General features: G+C 41.3%; 1 long non-coding RNA gene across 3 annotated transcripts in view; it reads left to right on the top strand.

Moving 5' to 3' along the window:
- The first annotated feature begins 873 nt into the window (after positions 1-873).
- The window catches only part of LOC122472467, a 28,575-nt gene continuing 15,033 nt past the window's right edge, over positions 874-14,415 (top strand). For 2 of the 3 annotated variants that reach the window (XR_006294445.1, XR_006294446.1), the window contains exon 1: positions 874-1,236. This is a non-coding gene — a long non-coding RNA (uncharacterized LOC122472467). Of the gene's footprint in view, positions 1,339-14,415 lie in introns of all 3 variants that reach the window. The other variant, XR_006294447.1, reaches the window with a different exon arrangement.

Here is a 14,415-nt window from a genome sequence, read left to right as displayed (position 1 = left end):
CCGCACGGAATGACTGAGTCACGGCGGCGCTCAGGGCCGAGCCCCAATACCTTCGTCCTTAGCTCATTTCTTTGCCCTCCCCAGGAAGACGGACCTGATTAAAGGAGAGACACCTTTTTCACTAATAACACATTGGCCTCAACTAACTCCCTGCATCTTTAATTAATGTTTACAAAGCACTTTAATCTACCCAACCTGCTGGTTAATTAGGCAAGTATTATTATCCGCCCCTTTCTGAACCCAATCCAGGAGGGAATCAATACTGCCGGTCCTTAATCCTTGATGAATAATGGGTCTAAGCTTTCTGCTGTTTATTTATTTATTTTTGAACATATTGTGTTAAATACTAATTCATTTAGCATGAATTGGCTTAGTAAAAATTAAATATTAAACACCCGCCAGTGAGAGGTAATATAGGTAACCCTTGTCTTTAAGGATTTCGGATAAAGAAAAAAGACATTTTGTCAAGTGCTTCCCAGAATTCTTTTTTTAAACATTTTTTTTAACGTTTATTTATTTTTGAGAGAGAGAGAGAGAGAGAGAGGCAGCACAAGCAGGGGAGGGGCAGAGAGAGAGGGAGACACAGAATCTGAAGTAGGCTCCAGGTTCTGAGCTGTCAGCACAGAGCCTGACGACGTGGGGATTGAACCCACAAACCGCGAGATCATGACCTGAGCCAAAGTCAGAAGCTAACTTACTGAGCCACCCAGGTGTCCCTTTTTTTCTTTTTATTATTGTGCTTTTTGCTTGGTTAAGTTTTCATGATATGTAAACTTATGTTTGGCTTACTTTTTTAAAGTTTACTTAAAATCTCCGATTTACACATTATCTTTTGTGTAGAAATTAAATTTTACTCTTTTCTTACAGATGAAGAAGAGATAAAAAGGAAGAAGCTGAAGGATGATGGGAGTAGGAAGGAAGAGAAGAAAAGAAGAAGGCAAAAACCAGCCAACCGAACACCACTATCACCACCAAAAAAAAGAGGTGGGAAATGAACAGGGATGAAAGTTTCAAGCAGGTGGCTTTGGGGCCATGAGCCCAGCCCCTGGCCAGCACACACCCCAGAGCTTTGTGGGAATTACAAACAGGTGGACCTTCCTCGAGCTGGTGCAGACCCACCCAGGGCCGCCACGTGACTACCTGAGCACAGACCGGCTTCCAGTCCCCGGTGCGCCCTTGTCTAGGCACCTCTGTGCCCACGGAATGACACAAACGGACTAAACAACACAATGAGAGGTAAGAAGACAAGAAATAGCTTAGAGGGGTAATTTAAAAAGAGTTATTCATGAAAGTACTTAGATGACGTCAAGGGAGAAAAAAGGAACAAAGAAACATCTGGTTAAGTCTTTGTATCTCCTATTGTTATTACTTTAAAAGCCATGGAATTTATAAAATTTTACTTTATGTTCACTGGAGTTTTATAGGTCTTCTGAGGCTGCTCTTTGTTAAGAGAATCCTGGCAATCCATGACCCCCAAACATTAGACAAATATTATTATGAACTTTTTGTCATGAAAATTTTTGAAGTAAACTAGAAAAATTAAGCTGAACGTACATTTTTGTTTTATAAAAATAATTACTGTGTAGCGTCCACTTGAGAAACTGCAATATCCGTGATGGCCACTAGAGGGGGCACACACGAAAGAAGAATGGGTAGTAATTTTCATGTTTTCTTTACTAAAAGAATATAGCATTTTAGAGCTGAAAGAGGAGATCCAGAAGAAATGATTTTACTTTATGCCTCTTCCACTCGGATGTGCAATTTTGAGCTGCTTTTCCTATTTGAGACTCAGCTCCTCATCTGTACAACGAGGCTACTAACACCTACCCTGGGGAAGGTGAAAATAAAATTATTATTAAATTTTTTAAAAATGTTTATTTTTGAGACAGAGTGTGAGCAATGGAGGTTCAGAGAGAGAGAGACAGAGAGACAGAGAGAGAGAGACAGAATCTGAAGCAGGCTCCAGGCTCTGAGCCGTGAACACAGAGCCCAATTCAGGGTTCGAACTCACAAACTGTGAGATCATGATCTGAGCCCAAGTGGGGCGTTCAACCAACTTAGCCACCTAGGCACCCTGAAGACAAAATTATTTTAACATTGACCTGAATAAACAGCAGATGAGAAGAGTTAAGAAATGGAGAAAAATATGATAAATTGCACCGTTTTTAATTGAAACATAGTTCAGGACTATAATAATTAAAAGTGTCAACAGAACAGTAACAGATGTTGAGTGATACAAATAATAGAATAGAATCAATAATCCAGAAAAGGATAGTGTTGGTATAGTGTTGACTGTGAGATGTGATGACAGAGTCATCTAAAATAAATTTAAAAAGGACAGATTCTCAATAAACAGGCTTTAGAAAACTAGTAATTTGAAAAAATACTCACTGTAAGCCTTACCTTTCATTATGTGCTAAAACAAATTTCAGCTACATTAAAGAATTTTATTAAAAAAAAATTTTTTTTTTCAACGTTTATTTATTTTTGGGACAGAGAGAGACAGAGCATGAACGGGGGAGGGGCAGAGAGAGAGGGAGACACAGAATCGGAAACAGGCTCCAGGCTCTGAGCCAGCAGCCCAGACCCCGACGCGGGGCTCGAACTCACGGACCGCGAGATCGTGACTTGGCTGAAGTCGGACGCTTAACCGACTGCGCCACCCAGGCGCCCCTAAAGAATTTTAAAACTAGGAGGAAATTTAGTCAGATATTTTTGTGATCTCAAGATGAGGGAAGAAAAGAAATGGAAAAATCATAGATAAAATGGCCATTAGACTAGATCACATAAAAAATTTTAAATCCTGACAACTAAAAATATTGTGAACAAAATTTGGAAAGAAAAAAACTCTATACAACTATGCATAACAAATCTGACAGTTAATATCATCCTCAATACAAGAATACCCATAAATTGACAAGAAAACTTAAAAAACTCAATGGGGAAATTACCACAAAAATAGTAATTGATTAGCTCCCTCTCTCTGTGTGTATTATATTTTAAAGTGTTTGGACTAGCTAGTAATTGAAAAAGTAAAAATTTTAAATTGTATATAGTATCCCCATTAGAAAATAGTTTCTTAGGTTTTAATATTCAATAATGACAGGGGTGCAGTGAAATGGGAAATTTTGTATACTATTAGTGGAAGCATAAATTAATATAACTTTACTGGAAAGCAATTTTATAAAATATTTCCCAGCTTCAAAAATGTTTATACACTTTGATCATATATTTCCGTATCTGTATGGAATTCTATAGAAGTAGTCAGAAACGAGCACAAAGATGTGTGCCTAAGGATGTATACTGCTGTCTCCTTTTTATAACGTCACAAAATTGGAAACAACCAAATATCCAAAATTGGAGAGAAATAAAATATTAATAGCTTTTTAAATTGAGGACTTTTTCTGGGGTGCTGCAGTGGCTCAGCTGGTTAAGCATCTGACTTTGGCTCAGGTCACGATCTCATGGTTTGTGAGTTTGAGCCCCGCATTAGGCTCTGCGCTGACAGCTCGGAGCCTGGAGCCTGCTTCGCATTCTGTGACTCCCTCTCTCTCTACCCCTCCCTCACTCATGCTCTGTCTCTCTCTCCTTCAAAAATAAAATAAACATTAAAAAAGAATTAAAAATAAAATAAAAATGAGGAATTTTTCGTGGCTACAAGAAAATATCTAAATATTGTTAAGGGGGGGAAGAACATTACAAAATTATATGTAAATTATTATTTCATGGAAATACATTTCCACATACTTGGAAAATGCACGTATGTATGGAAAATTAGAAGGAAATCTGTCGAAATGATGGCAGTTACTGTTTCTGGCTCTGATTACATGATTCTTATTTATGGTTCTGTTTATGTTCCAAATTTTCTGCTATGACTCTATATTACTTTTATAAATCAACAAAAAACTAATAAATATTATATTTCTGTATGAGACAGTAAATGCCAACGTGTATAGCATTGAGCCTGGCTTATATCAAACATTCAATATATACTTGATGGACAATGAGAGAAAGAGAAGAACGCTGTTATGCTGCCAGGAGATTTCTTAGTGAAGTTTCTTGATTTGAAAGAAGAAATATTTGGGGTGCCTGGCTCAGTCATTAGGCATCTGACTTCGGCTCAGGTCATGATCTCATGGTTCGTGAGTTGGAGCCTCACGTGGGGCTCTGTGCTGACAGCTCAGAGCCTGGAGCCTGCTTTGGATTCTGTGTCTCCCTTTCTCTCTGCCTCTCCCCTGCTCGTTCTCTGTCTCTCTCAAAAATAAATAAACGTTACAAAAATTTTTTGAAATAAAGAAAGAAGAAATCATTTAAAAAGTTAAAAAGGAAATATTTAATCTACTTCTACAGATGAAGAATTTATGACCTGGAGGTTTTTTGGTGGCACATTTAGAGGAAACCTAGGAAAGATGATGGTGGAATGGTTCCATACTTCCTGAAAGCAAGTGGATGAGGTCTGTATTCCCGGGCAGTATTTTGAAGGAGAAACATGTAGAAGAAACGAATATGGAAGAACACAGTAAACAAGTTATTCTTTAAAAAGAAAAATTTAATGTTTATTTTTGAGAGAGAGAGAGACAGAACACAAGCATGGGAGAGGCCGAGAGAGAGGGAGACACAGAATCTGAAGCAGGTTCCAGAATCTGAAGCTGCGCTGACAGCTCAGAGCCTGACACGGGGCTCGAACCCACAAACCGTGAGATCATGTCCTGAGTTGAAGTCGGATGCTTAACCGACCGAGCCACTCACACACCCCTAAACAAGTTATTCTTGAAACTTAATGGTAAGCCTTCAGAAAGAGAAGCAAGACCCCCAAAGATCCCTGGGGAACAGGAAGTGCTGGTCAGACAGGCTTTAGGACCTGCCAGCGAATGAGGTCCATACAGGGAGAGAGGAGGTATGGTGCCCATTCATCCTTCACCCAAATATTCTTTGTGGTCCCAGGTGGCAGGCACTACTATGGGCAAGGTCCAGGAGGTACAATGGTGGACAGCATGCACAAGCCCCCTGCCTACATGGACTTTATGGTCCAAGAGGGCTTGGGGAGACACAGACAAGACTCAGGTGATAAAATGGTTAATCACCAACAGTCTGTTAACCCACAGATAGAATGTAAGTGATTCTGTAAATAAAAGCAATAGTGAGATGAACTACATCTCTCCCCAGAGATAAGCCTAAGGCATAATTCGTAGTTAAAATTTGACCAAGTTCAACTTGTTTTGCTTCATGCTGATCTCTGGCTAGTTTTCAGTTTACAGATGGAGTATGCGAGGCTGACAGGGTTTGGAAATGGCTTGTGTCTGAGGAGACTGGGTATGGGGCAGCTGCTGAGGGAAGGACTTTTATTTATTTATTTTTCAAATATATATATATATATATTTAAGTTTATTTATTTTGAGAGAGAGAGCACAAGCAGGGGAGGGGCAGAGGGAAGGAGAGACAGAATCCCAAGCAGGCTCTGTGCCATCAGCACAGAGCCCAATGTGGGGCTTGAACTCACAAACTGTGAGATCATGAGCTCTGAGCCAAGATCAAGAGTTAGAAGCTCAACTGACTGAGCCACCCAGGTGCCCCCCCCCCCACCACCTCAGCGAAGGAAAGGAGAGTCTTAGGAAGTTTCCTGTGCAAGGTGTCTGTTAACCCTCACCACCTTCCCAGCAAACCTTCACTACCTCCTCCATTCCTCCTGAGTGTTTTTGGTGTCAGGAGATTTGAATACGGGCCAACACCAGCCTCAGGTGAGTGTCGGGTAAGAGCAGGACTCAGTGAGACTCAGTCCTGTTTGTGTCACAGAGCGGGTACCACATTTGGAAGGAGAGAGTACAGTAGGTGGAGTACTGTATGTGTGTCGTTTGTTGCCTTTCTGCAAAGTTGAACTTCTGTAAACCCATTTCAGTTGAAGTATTTCATTACATCAACAGCTAAGTTTGGAGGTGGACATTTTTCTATACAATTCTGTTGTGAACCAGTAGAACTTCCTGTTTGATCTGACCCTGAACTTGAGGATGTTAATTTCCTGAATTGTGAGTGAGCTCTTTCCTAGTGTTGCAGTCAGAGTCAGGATAAAGGAATCACCCAACCTGATAGGTGGCCACTTGTGGGGCAGCAAAGTCCCAGTCTGGCTCCCAGCTTTACAGATGCAGCGGCTTGGTTCCCATCGGGGCCACCTGGGTGTTACCAGGCTCTTAGGCACTGAGTGTCAATTGTATTTCCAAGTTTCAATATTGGTGGAAGGAAGGATAGGGGAAACCTTACTGGCAATCCTTGGATAAACTTAAAAATTATTTTATTTTATTTTATTTTGTTTTATTTCATTTCATTTTATATATTTTTAGAGAGAGAGTGAGTGCAAGGGGGGTAAGGGGTGAGGGGGAGAGAGAAAGAGAGAGAGAGAGAGAGAGAGAATCCCAAAAATCCCAGCATGGAGTCTGGTGCAGGATTCGATCTCACAACCCTGGGATCATGACATGAGCCAAAATCAAGAGTTGGACGGTTAACTGACTGAGCCACCCAGGTGCCCAAGCTTGAAATATTTTATTTCAATTTCTAGATTGTTAAATAGGATAAAGATTACAACAGGAAAAGAAAAGGGAAATCAGACCACACGCTACCATTCACTGTGAATAATAAAATGTTGTGGGATGTGTTTCCTGTTGTCCTAAAATTAAAACTAAGGACTAACAGTACTTACCACCTCTTACATTCCAAATTCAAGACGTCACCAGGAATTAACCAGGGACTATTTCCTCAGGATTTATTGACAGTCAACAAATGTGAACTGGCCCTGCCACCAACAGCCCCCTCCCCCATTTCCTAACTAAGAAGAGGCTTGAGGGTCCTAAGCTTTGTGGAAATGCAGTTAGTATTCATGTTGGGAGGCTGTTCTCTCCCCCTGCTGGGGAGGAGGGATATATGGCTTTTGTATCCACCCAGGGTAACCTCCCTTCCAGTTATCTCCGAGATTAGGGACTTTAGGTCTGCAGAATCCCTTTTGCCACATAATGTGACGTAATCACAGAGGTGACACCCCGTTGTGTTCTCAGGTTCCACTGATACTCAAGGGGAGAGTATTATACAAGGATGTGACACCACGGAGCTGGAGTCTGAGGGGGCGTCCTAGAATTCTGCCTTAGAAGGGGTTCCTCTCATCCCACGGCCAAGCATGGGCCTGAGACAAATCGCTCAGAAAGACTGGAGTTCAGCAAGACGGGGAGCACATTACCCCACGTTACCCTCAGGCCACCAGGAACTGAGTGGGGTAAAGTCATACCAAGCATTTGAGGAGCATGGCACAGAATGTCTTTCCTGCTGAGGTTTGAACACGGATTTGGAAGACTGGTGCCTGCTCCCAGGCTGGAAATTTCACGGGAGTGTAAGGAAGGGGACCTTTAAGTTTCCGGGGCTCTACCTGAAGGAACACAAATTATCTGAGAGGCAGACCCAATAAGCTGCTTTCCAGGGGGCCAATAAGCCAGGCAAATGACATTGAGGTGGAAGGTTTTAAGTTTTTAAGAAAAAAAAAATTTTTTTTTATTGTGAAATATACATGATATAAAATTTATCATTTTAATAATGTTAAATGTATAACTTAGGGGCATTGTTACATTCACAACAACCACCACCACTTATCTATCTCCAGGACTTTTTCATCTTCCCAAGCCGAAACTTTATCTCCATTAAACACTAACTCCCTATTCTGCCTTCCTCCAGCCTCTGGCAACCACTGTTCTTTCTGTCTGAATTTGCCTACTTCATATATATGGAGTCATACGCTGTCTGTCTTTCTCATCTGGCTTCTTTCACTTAGCATAATGTTTTCAAGTTCACTCACGTTATAACATATATATTAGAATTTCCTTCCTTCTTGAGGCTGAATAATATTTCACTGAATGGATATACCACATTTTGTTTACTCTTTCAGCTGTCAACAGACACTTGGCTTGTGCTACCTTTTGGCTATTGGGAACAAGGCTGTAGTGAACATGGGTGCACAAGTATCTATTCAAGTATCTGCTTTCGGTGGTTTTGTATATTCACCCAGAAGCGGAATTGCTGAATCAGACTGTGATTCTGTGCTTGAATTTTTGAGGAACCGCCATACTGCTTTCCACAACAGTTGCATCATTGTACATTCCCACCAGCAGTGCGTGTAGGAGAGTTCCAATATTTCCTATCTGTTGTTGCTGTTAGTTTTAATAATTAGAACTGAACCTGAAAAACAAACATAGACTGGTTTAATAACCAAAACTGTTAGAGAAGTTATTAAATCTGGCCAATCTGATCCCTGATGCACTGCTAGTCTGTGGGAAATGGCAATTTCACGGAGAACAGCTGGGGGCAGATACTGGCAGCAATAAAACTGATTCATGCTTGTGCCCCAACAAGTTGAGACTCTTGAATAAGCTAGTTACAGGAACAAATAAATAGGTAAAAGAGAATTTTTCCCCCCTTGGCTTTTTCTTAAAATGCTTGCTAACTTTGCTAATGATTCACATAAGAATATAGCAGGCTAAACATATGTATTGCCTTCATCACTTCACCTCCCATTCATTTCTTTTTTTCTTTAATGTTTATTTATTTTTGAGAGAGAGAGAGAGAGAGAGCAGGGAAGGGGCAAGAGAGGGGGGACAGAGCATCCCTAGCAGGCTCCACGCTGACAGCAGAGAGCTCCATGTGGGGCTTGAACTCACAAACCATGAGACTGTGACCTGAGCCAAAGTTGGATGTTTAACTGACCGAACCACCCAGGCACCCCCCCTCCCCCCATTTATTTCTTAAACCCTTATCATCTGGGTTCTAGTCTCACAACTGTTCTGAAGCTGTGTTCTCTTAGGTCCCAACCTGATTTTCAGTCTCTGACAGCTGGGATCATCCATTAAATCTAAGTATTTTTCCCCAAGTTGAATCTTTCAAGCAGAGCAAAGATGCTCTTTGCTCCTTGGGCAAAGACATTCATCAGCCTGACCTCACATATTACTTCTATGACAATGACCTGAAAAATCGCCACCTCTGGGCATTATTCATTCCATTGAACAAGCTGAATGTCTCCTCTGGTTTCCATTGGGAACCTTGTTTTAAACTGTGTGCCAGGCATCTCATTCATGAAATTCATTCGTCCATCCATCACCCTCTCTGGTTGTGAAAGGCCAGCCTCTCTCCTTAGATTTCTTGAGCTGGGAGGAGTATAGACACACACACAGTTAAATCATTCTGCACGATATGGAAGCAGGGGTACTCCACTGGCGTCTCAGGAAGGAGATTGGGATCCTAAAGGAGGAAATGGAAGGGTCAAGAGAGGTGGGAAGCAGGGAGGGCTAGCTAACAGCATGACAGAAGACCACGGTCTATGGAGAGACACATAAAACATTCCCTTTGTGGGAATGCGGGACTTCAGAAGAACGGTGTCTGACAGTAAAGTTGAAGAGTTTGCAAATTGTGTGGCATTCCTGTGCAACTCCTGAACTTCCTAACACTCTTTGGGCTCTTTGGGGGAATGAAAAGGGTCATAGCCCAGGATTTTCCAGAAAGCAAGGAGAAGTAAAATAGAGCTGGGTATAATCATTTGGAGTCAGAGGACAGCAGATAAATCAATTGCAGTGTGGGTAAGAAAGCAAATCCCCGTGCCCTTAGGTATGTTAGGCAAATATGTGTTCTAAGCTCTGCCATCATCACTACCTAAGTCATTGACTTTGATATTAAGTAAAAGAGTGACCTTAAGAAGTAGGAAGCCATGGAGATTCTTGGATTATATAATATTCATAAATAGGACATCAACCTGTGGCATGAGGTGCCTGTGCTTCGTAGATGTGAGAACACTCATGGGGCCAGCTGCATCTGTTTACTGCCATGAAGGGTTCGGCCCTCACCTTTTGGCTTCCTTCTTGGGCTCTAAGCTTCTTTCTTAAGCTCTTTAAGAGGCCTGGTGACCCTCTCATATCTCAGGGGTATAGTAATAATCACGCTGCATATCTTTATATCATTTCACAGTTTACAGAACTCATTCACACACATTTTATTCTCATAATAGTCTTTAGAAGGTATTATTCTTCCCATTTTACAGGTGAGGAAACTGAGGTTCAAAAAGGGTTCCATGATTCGCTCAAACTCACGCATGTAGTAAGTGTCCGAGTGAGTGAGAATTCTGTCTGTTGCGCTCCCCTTACCCCTGGAGCTGCCTTCCGAACATGAGTTCTTCTGACTGATTCAAGCACCTCTCTCTATAAAGTTGGTTAAGGGATTTGTGCTTCTGTTGCTGACTATTTTCAAGGTTTCAAATTAGTATTGGGGAAAAGTATGACCTTTATGAGAGTTTAGGGGATAGTTACAAACATTCAAAATGTGGAAATCTCACCTTAAGTATTCATCTGAGTGGAGTCAGCTGAGGAGGTACTAAGAGGGACAAGAAAAACCAGAAGATGCATATCCCAGCTACAGAAAGGTTGAGAACTGCGTACAAATCCACCAAGAGTTTGATGGAAGTATTCGAGCACTTTCCTTAAGGATTTCATAAAGAATTGCCAAATGCTAAATACAAAGCACTGTTTTATACTTATGAGAAGACTCTTTGCTTCCATGTTTCAGGCAGATCTAAAGCAGAGCAATTCTCTGAGTCAAGCTCACCTATGTAAAGTGTCACGTCTTTCCAGGGCAGACTGAAGCCCTGCGTCGAAGCAAAAGCCCAGAAACTGTAAAGGGATAAGGCTACAGGATTCATGCTACACAGGCTTCATCGTCTTGCCCATCTTCACGTCTTCGTTTGGTTTTACTCAGAAGCCCTTAACCAGACTGGTGGGGGGACAAAAAGGGAGTGTGGGCCATGCAGGTGATAGGGAGAGCTGGCCAGGGCACAGAGTTCGCTTCAGTCTCTGTCTCTCTCAGGAAGGGCAGACGAACCCTTAGGAACTATGCGTTCTGGTGGGAGAAAAATTATTCTCAATGGGGGTATTTAAATATGCACATTTCCAACCAACTATTTGAGGATCGCGGGGCCAGTTGACATATCCAGTAATTCTTCCCTCTCCCTCAGCCATGGTTTCGGTCTCCCGCAGTCAAGGTCCAAAGCAGATGACCCTCCTTCTGATGGATGGTCAGAAGGTCACCAGGAGCCTTGTGGTATGTCATTCACTTTGCTTCATCTCATCATGTAGGCATTTGATCATCTCACGTCATCACAAGAAGAGCGAGTACAGCGTGATATGATACATAACTTTTATTATAGTATATCATCATTGTTCTACTTCATTATTCGTGTTGTTAGTCCCTTACTGTGCCTAATTTAGAAGTTAAAACCTTATCATAGTTGTGTATATACGGGAAAAAATGTAGTGTATGTGGAGTTTGGTACCATCTCTGATTTCAGGCACCCAATGGGGGGCTTGGAATGTGTTCCATGGATAAGGGGCACAACTATACCAACAAGTCCCTAATAGGCTTGAGTTTTGTCTTTCATCAGCTCATTTCCCAAGTTTAGGAAGAAGAGCAAAATTAGGTCATTTAATTTTCATTGACTTTCCCTTCCCCTTCCTCTCCTGGGAAGAGGAACAGACCCGGTAGATTCATAAATTGAATAGTTTAAGCAATTAAAATCTGACTCGAGCTAACTAGGATATACTAGTAAGGAAGGAGTCATCTAATTTAATAAGTGGGAAGACATGATCAAGAATAAGCCATTCTAACTTCCACTCTGTTAAAAAAAAAGTTGTGTTAAGAAATTCCAAATGTTTGAAACATTTCTAAGAAGGCCAAATAATTTTTTATTTTATCAGTGTATTTACTACAAGGTATCTTTAAGTTGTGAGGGTCTTTGGTGCATTAAGAATGTCCAGGTTGTTGGCACAAAAACAGACACTCAGATCAATGGAACAGAATAGAGAACCCAGAAATGGACCCACAAATGTATGACAAATTAATCTTTGACAAAGCAGGAAAGAATATCCAATGGAATAAAGACAGTCTCTTCAACAAGTGGTGCTGGGAAAACTGGACAGCGACATGCAGAAAAATGAACCTGGACCACTTTCTTACACCAGACACAAAAAATAAACTCAAAATGGATTAAAAACCTAAATGTAAGACAGGAAGCCATCAAAATCCTTGAGGAGAAAGCAGGCAAAAACCTCTTTGACCTTGGCTGCAGCAACTCCTTACTCAACATGTCTCCAGAGGCAAGGGAAACAAAAGCAAAAATGAAATATTGGGACCTCATCAACATAAAAAGCTTCTGCACAGCGAAGGAAACAATCAGCAAAATTAAAAGGCAACTGACGGAATGGGAGAAGATATTTGCAAAGGACATATCAGATAAAGGGTTAGTATCCAAAATCTATAAGGAGCTTATCAAACTCAACACCCAAAAAACAAATAATCCAGTGAAGAAATGGGCAAAAGACATGAATAAACATTTCTCCAAAGAAGACATCCAGATGGCCAACCGACACATGAAAAAATGCTCCACATCACTCATCATCAGGGAAATACAAATCAAAACCACAATGAGATACCACTTTATACCTGTCAGAATGGCTCACATTAACAACTCAGTCAACAACAGAGGTTGGCGAGGATGCAGAGAAAGAGGATCTCTTTTGCACTGCTGGTGGGAATGCAAGCTGGTGCAGCCACTCTGGAAAACAGTATGGAGGTTCCTCAAAAAATTAAAAAATAGACCCACCCTACAACCCAGCAATCGCACTACTAGGTATTTATCCAAGGGATACAGGTGTGCTGTTTTTGAAGGGACACATACACCCCAATGTTTATAGCAGCACTATCAACAATAGCCAAAGTATGGAAAGCGCCCAATGTCCATCGATGGATGAATGGATAAAGAAGATGTGAGATATATATATATATATATATATATATATATATATATATATACACACACACAATGTAGTATTACTTGGCAATCAAAAAGAATGAAATCTTGCCATTTGCAACTACGTGGATGGAACTAGAGGGTATCATACTAAGCGAAATCAGTCAGAGAAAGACAAATATCATATGAGGACTTAAAAAAATTTTTTATTAATGTTTATTTATTTTTGAGAGAGAGAGACAGAGCGTGAGTGGGGGAGGGGCAGAGAGACGGAGATACAGAATCCAAAGCAGGCTCCAGGCTCCGAGCTGTCAGCACAGAGCCTGATGCGGGGCTTGAACTCACAAACCATGAGATCATGACCTGAGCTGAAGCCGGACGCTCAACCGACTGAGCCACCCAGACGCCCCAAGGAGGACTTTAAGACACAGAACAGATGAATACAAGGGAAGGGAAGCAAAAATAATATAAAAACAGGGAGGGGGACAAAACATAAGAGACTCTAAAATATGGAGAACAAACAGAGAGGGTTGCTAGAGGGTTTGTGGGAGGGGGGATGGGCTAGATGGGTAAGGGGCGTTAAGGAATCTACTCCTGAAATCATTGTTGCACTATATACTAACTATCTTGGATGTAAATTAAAAAAAAATAAATTAAATTAAAAAAAAGACTTCAAATATTCTGCACTTAAAGCCATATTTCTCAACTTTAATATGCATACAAATCACCTGAGAATCTTGTTAAAATAAGGTCCTGATGCATTCTGGAGTAAGGCTTGAGATCCTGCATTTCTAATAAGCTCCTAAGGCATGCCAATGATGCTGTCATAAAGACCACACTTTGAAGAGCAAAGTCTCATAAGGTCCAAGTTTTGGGTGAGAAGGAAGTCCCCTGGTGATTCATATGCATGAGAATCTTTGCCCAAGGTCAAGGGACATTAAAAGAATATCCTTACAAAACACTAGCTACATTTACTCAAGGAATGTTAATGACATGGTCAAGATTTTTTTTTCAATTTAATGTATCTCTAAGCAACTAGACTGTTTTTGGGGCACCTGGGTGGCTCAGTCCGTTGAGCATCTGACTTGACTTAGGTCATGATCTCCCGGTTCTTGGGTTCAAGCCCCACTTCAGGCTCTGTGCTGACAGCTCAGAGCCTGGAGCCTGCTTTGGACTCTCTCTCTCTCTCTCTCTCTCTCTCTCTCCCCCTCCCTCCCTCCCTCTCCCTCTCGCTCTGTGCCCCTCCCCCACTCATGTTCTGTCTCTCAAAAATAAATGTTAAAAAAAAAAGCCTATGTTGCACACAGGAATGCTTCTTTTGCTTAAGATGAGCTACTTCCGTACCTGTGGCCCTATAGTGGTTTTCATGCCTCTGTCTCAGAATGTTTTTCCAACACTAATTCATTAAGTAGATGATGGAGAAACTGAAGCTCCAAGAGAACCAGAAGAAGGACATGGCTCCTGATCCCCAACCTGTAGCTTTCTTCAAAAAACAAGAAAAACCTTTGCCAATTCAGGGACACTGCCTGACAGGTAGAGTTGCTATAAAAGCAGTGCATTATTATTATTAAAAAATTTTTAATGTGGGGGCGCCTGCG

Source organism: Prionailurus bengalensis, chromosome B4 (assembly GCF_016509475.1).
Source record: "Prionailurus bengalensis isolate Pbe53 chromosome B4, Fcat_Pben_1.1_paternal_pri, whole genome shotgun sequence".
Lineage (NCBI taxonomy): Eukaryota > Metazoa > Chordata > Mammalia > Carnivora > Felidae > Prionailurus > Prionailurus bengalensis.
The sequence above is the reverse complement of the archived record's forward strand: the minus strand, read 5'-3'. Positions and strand labels throughout refer to the sequence as shown.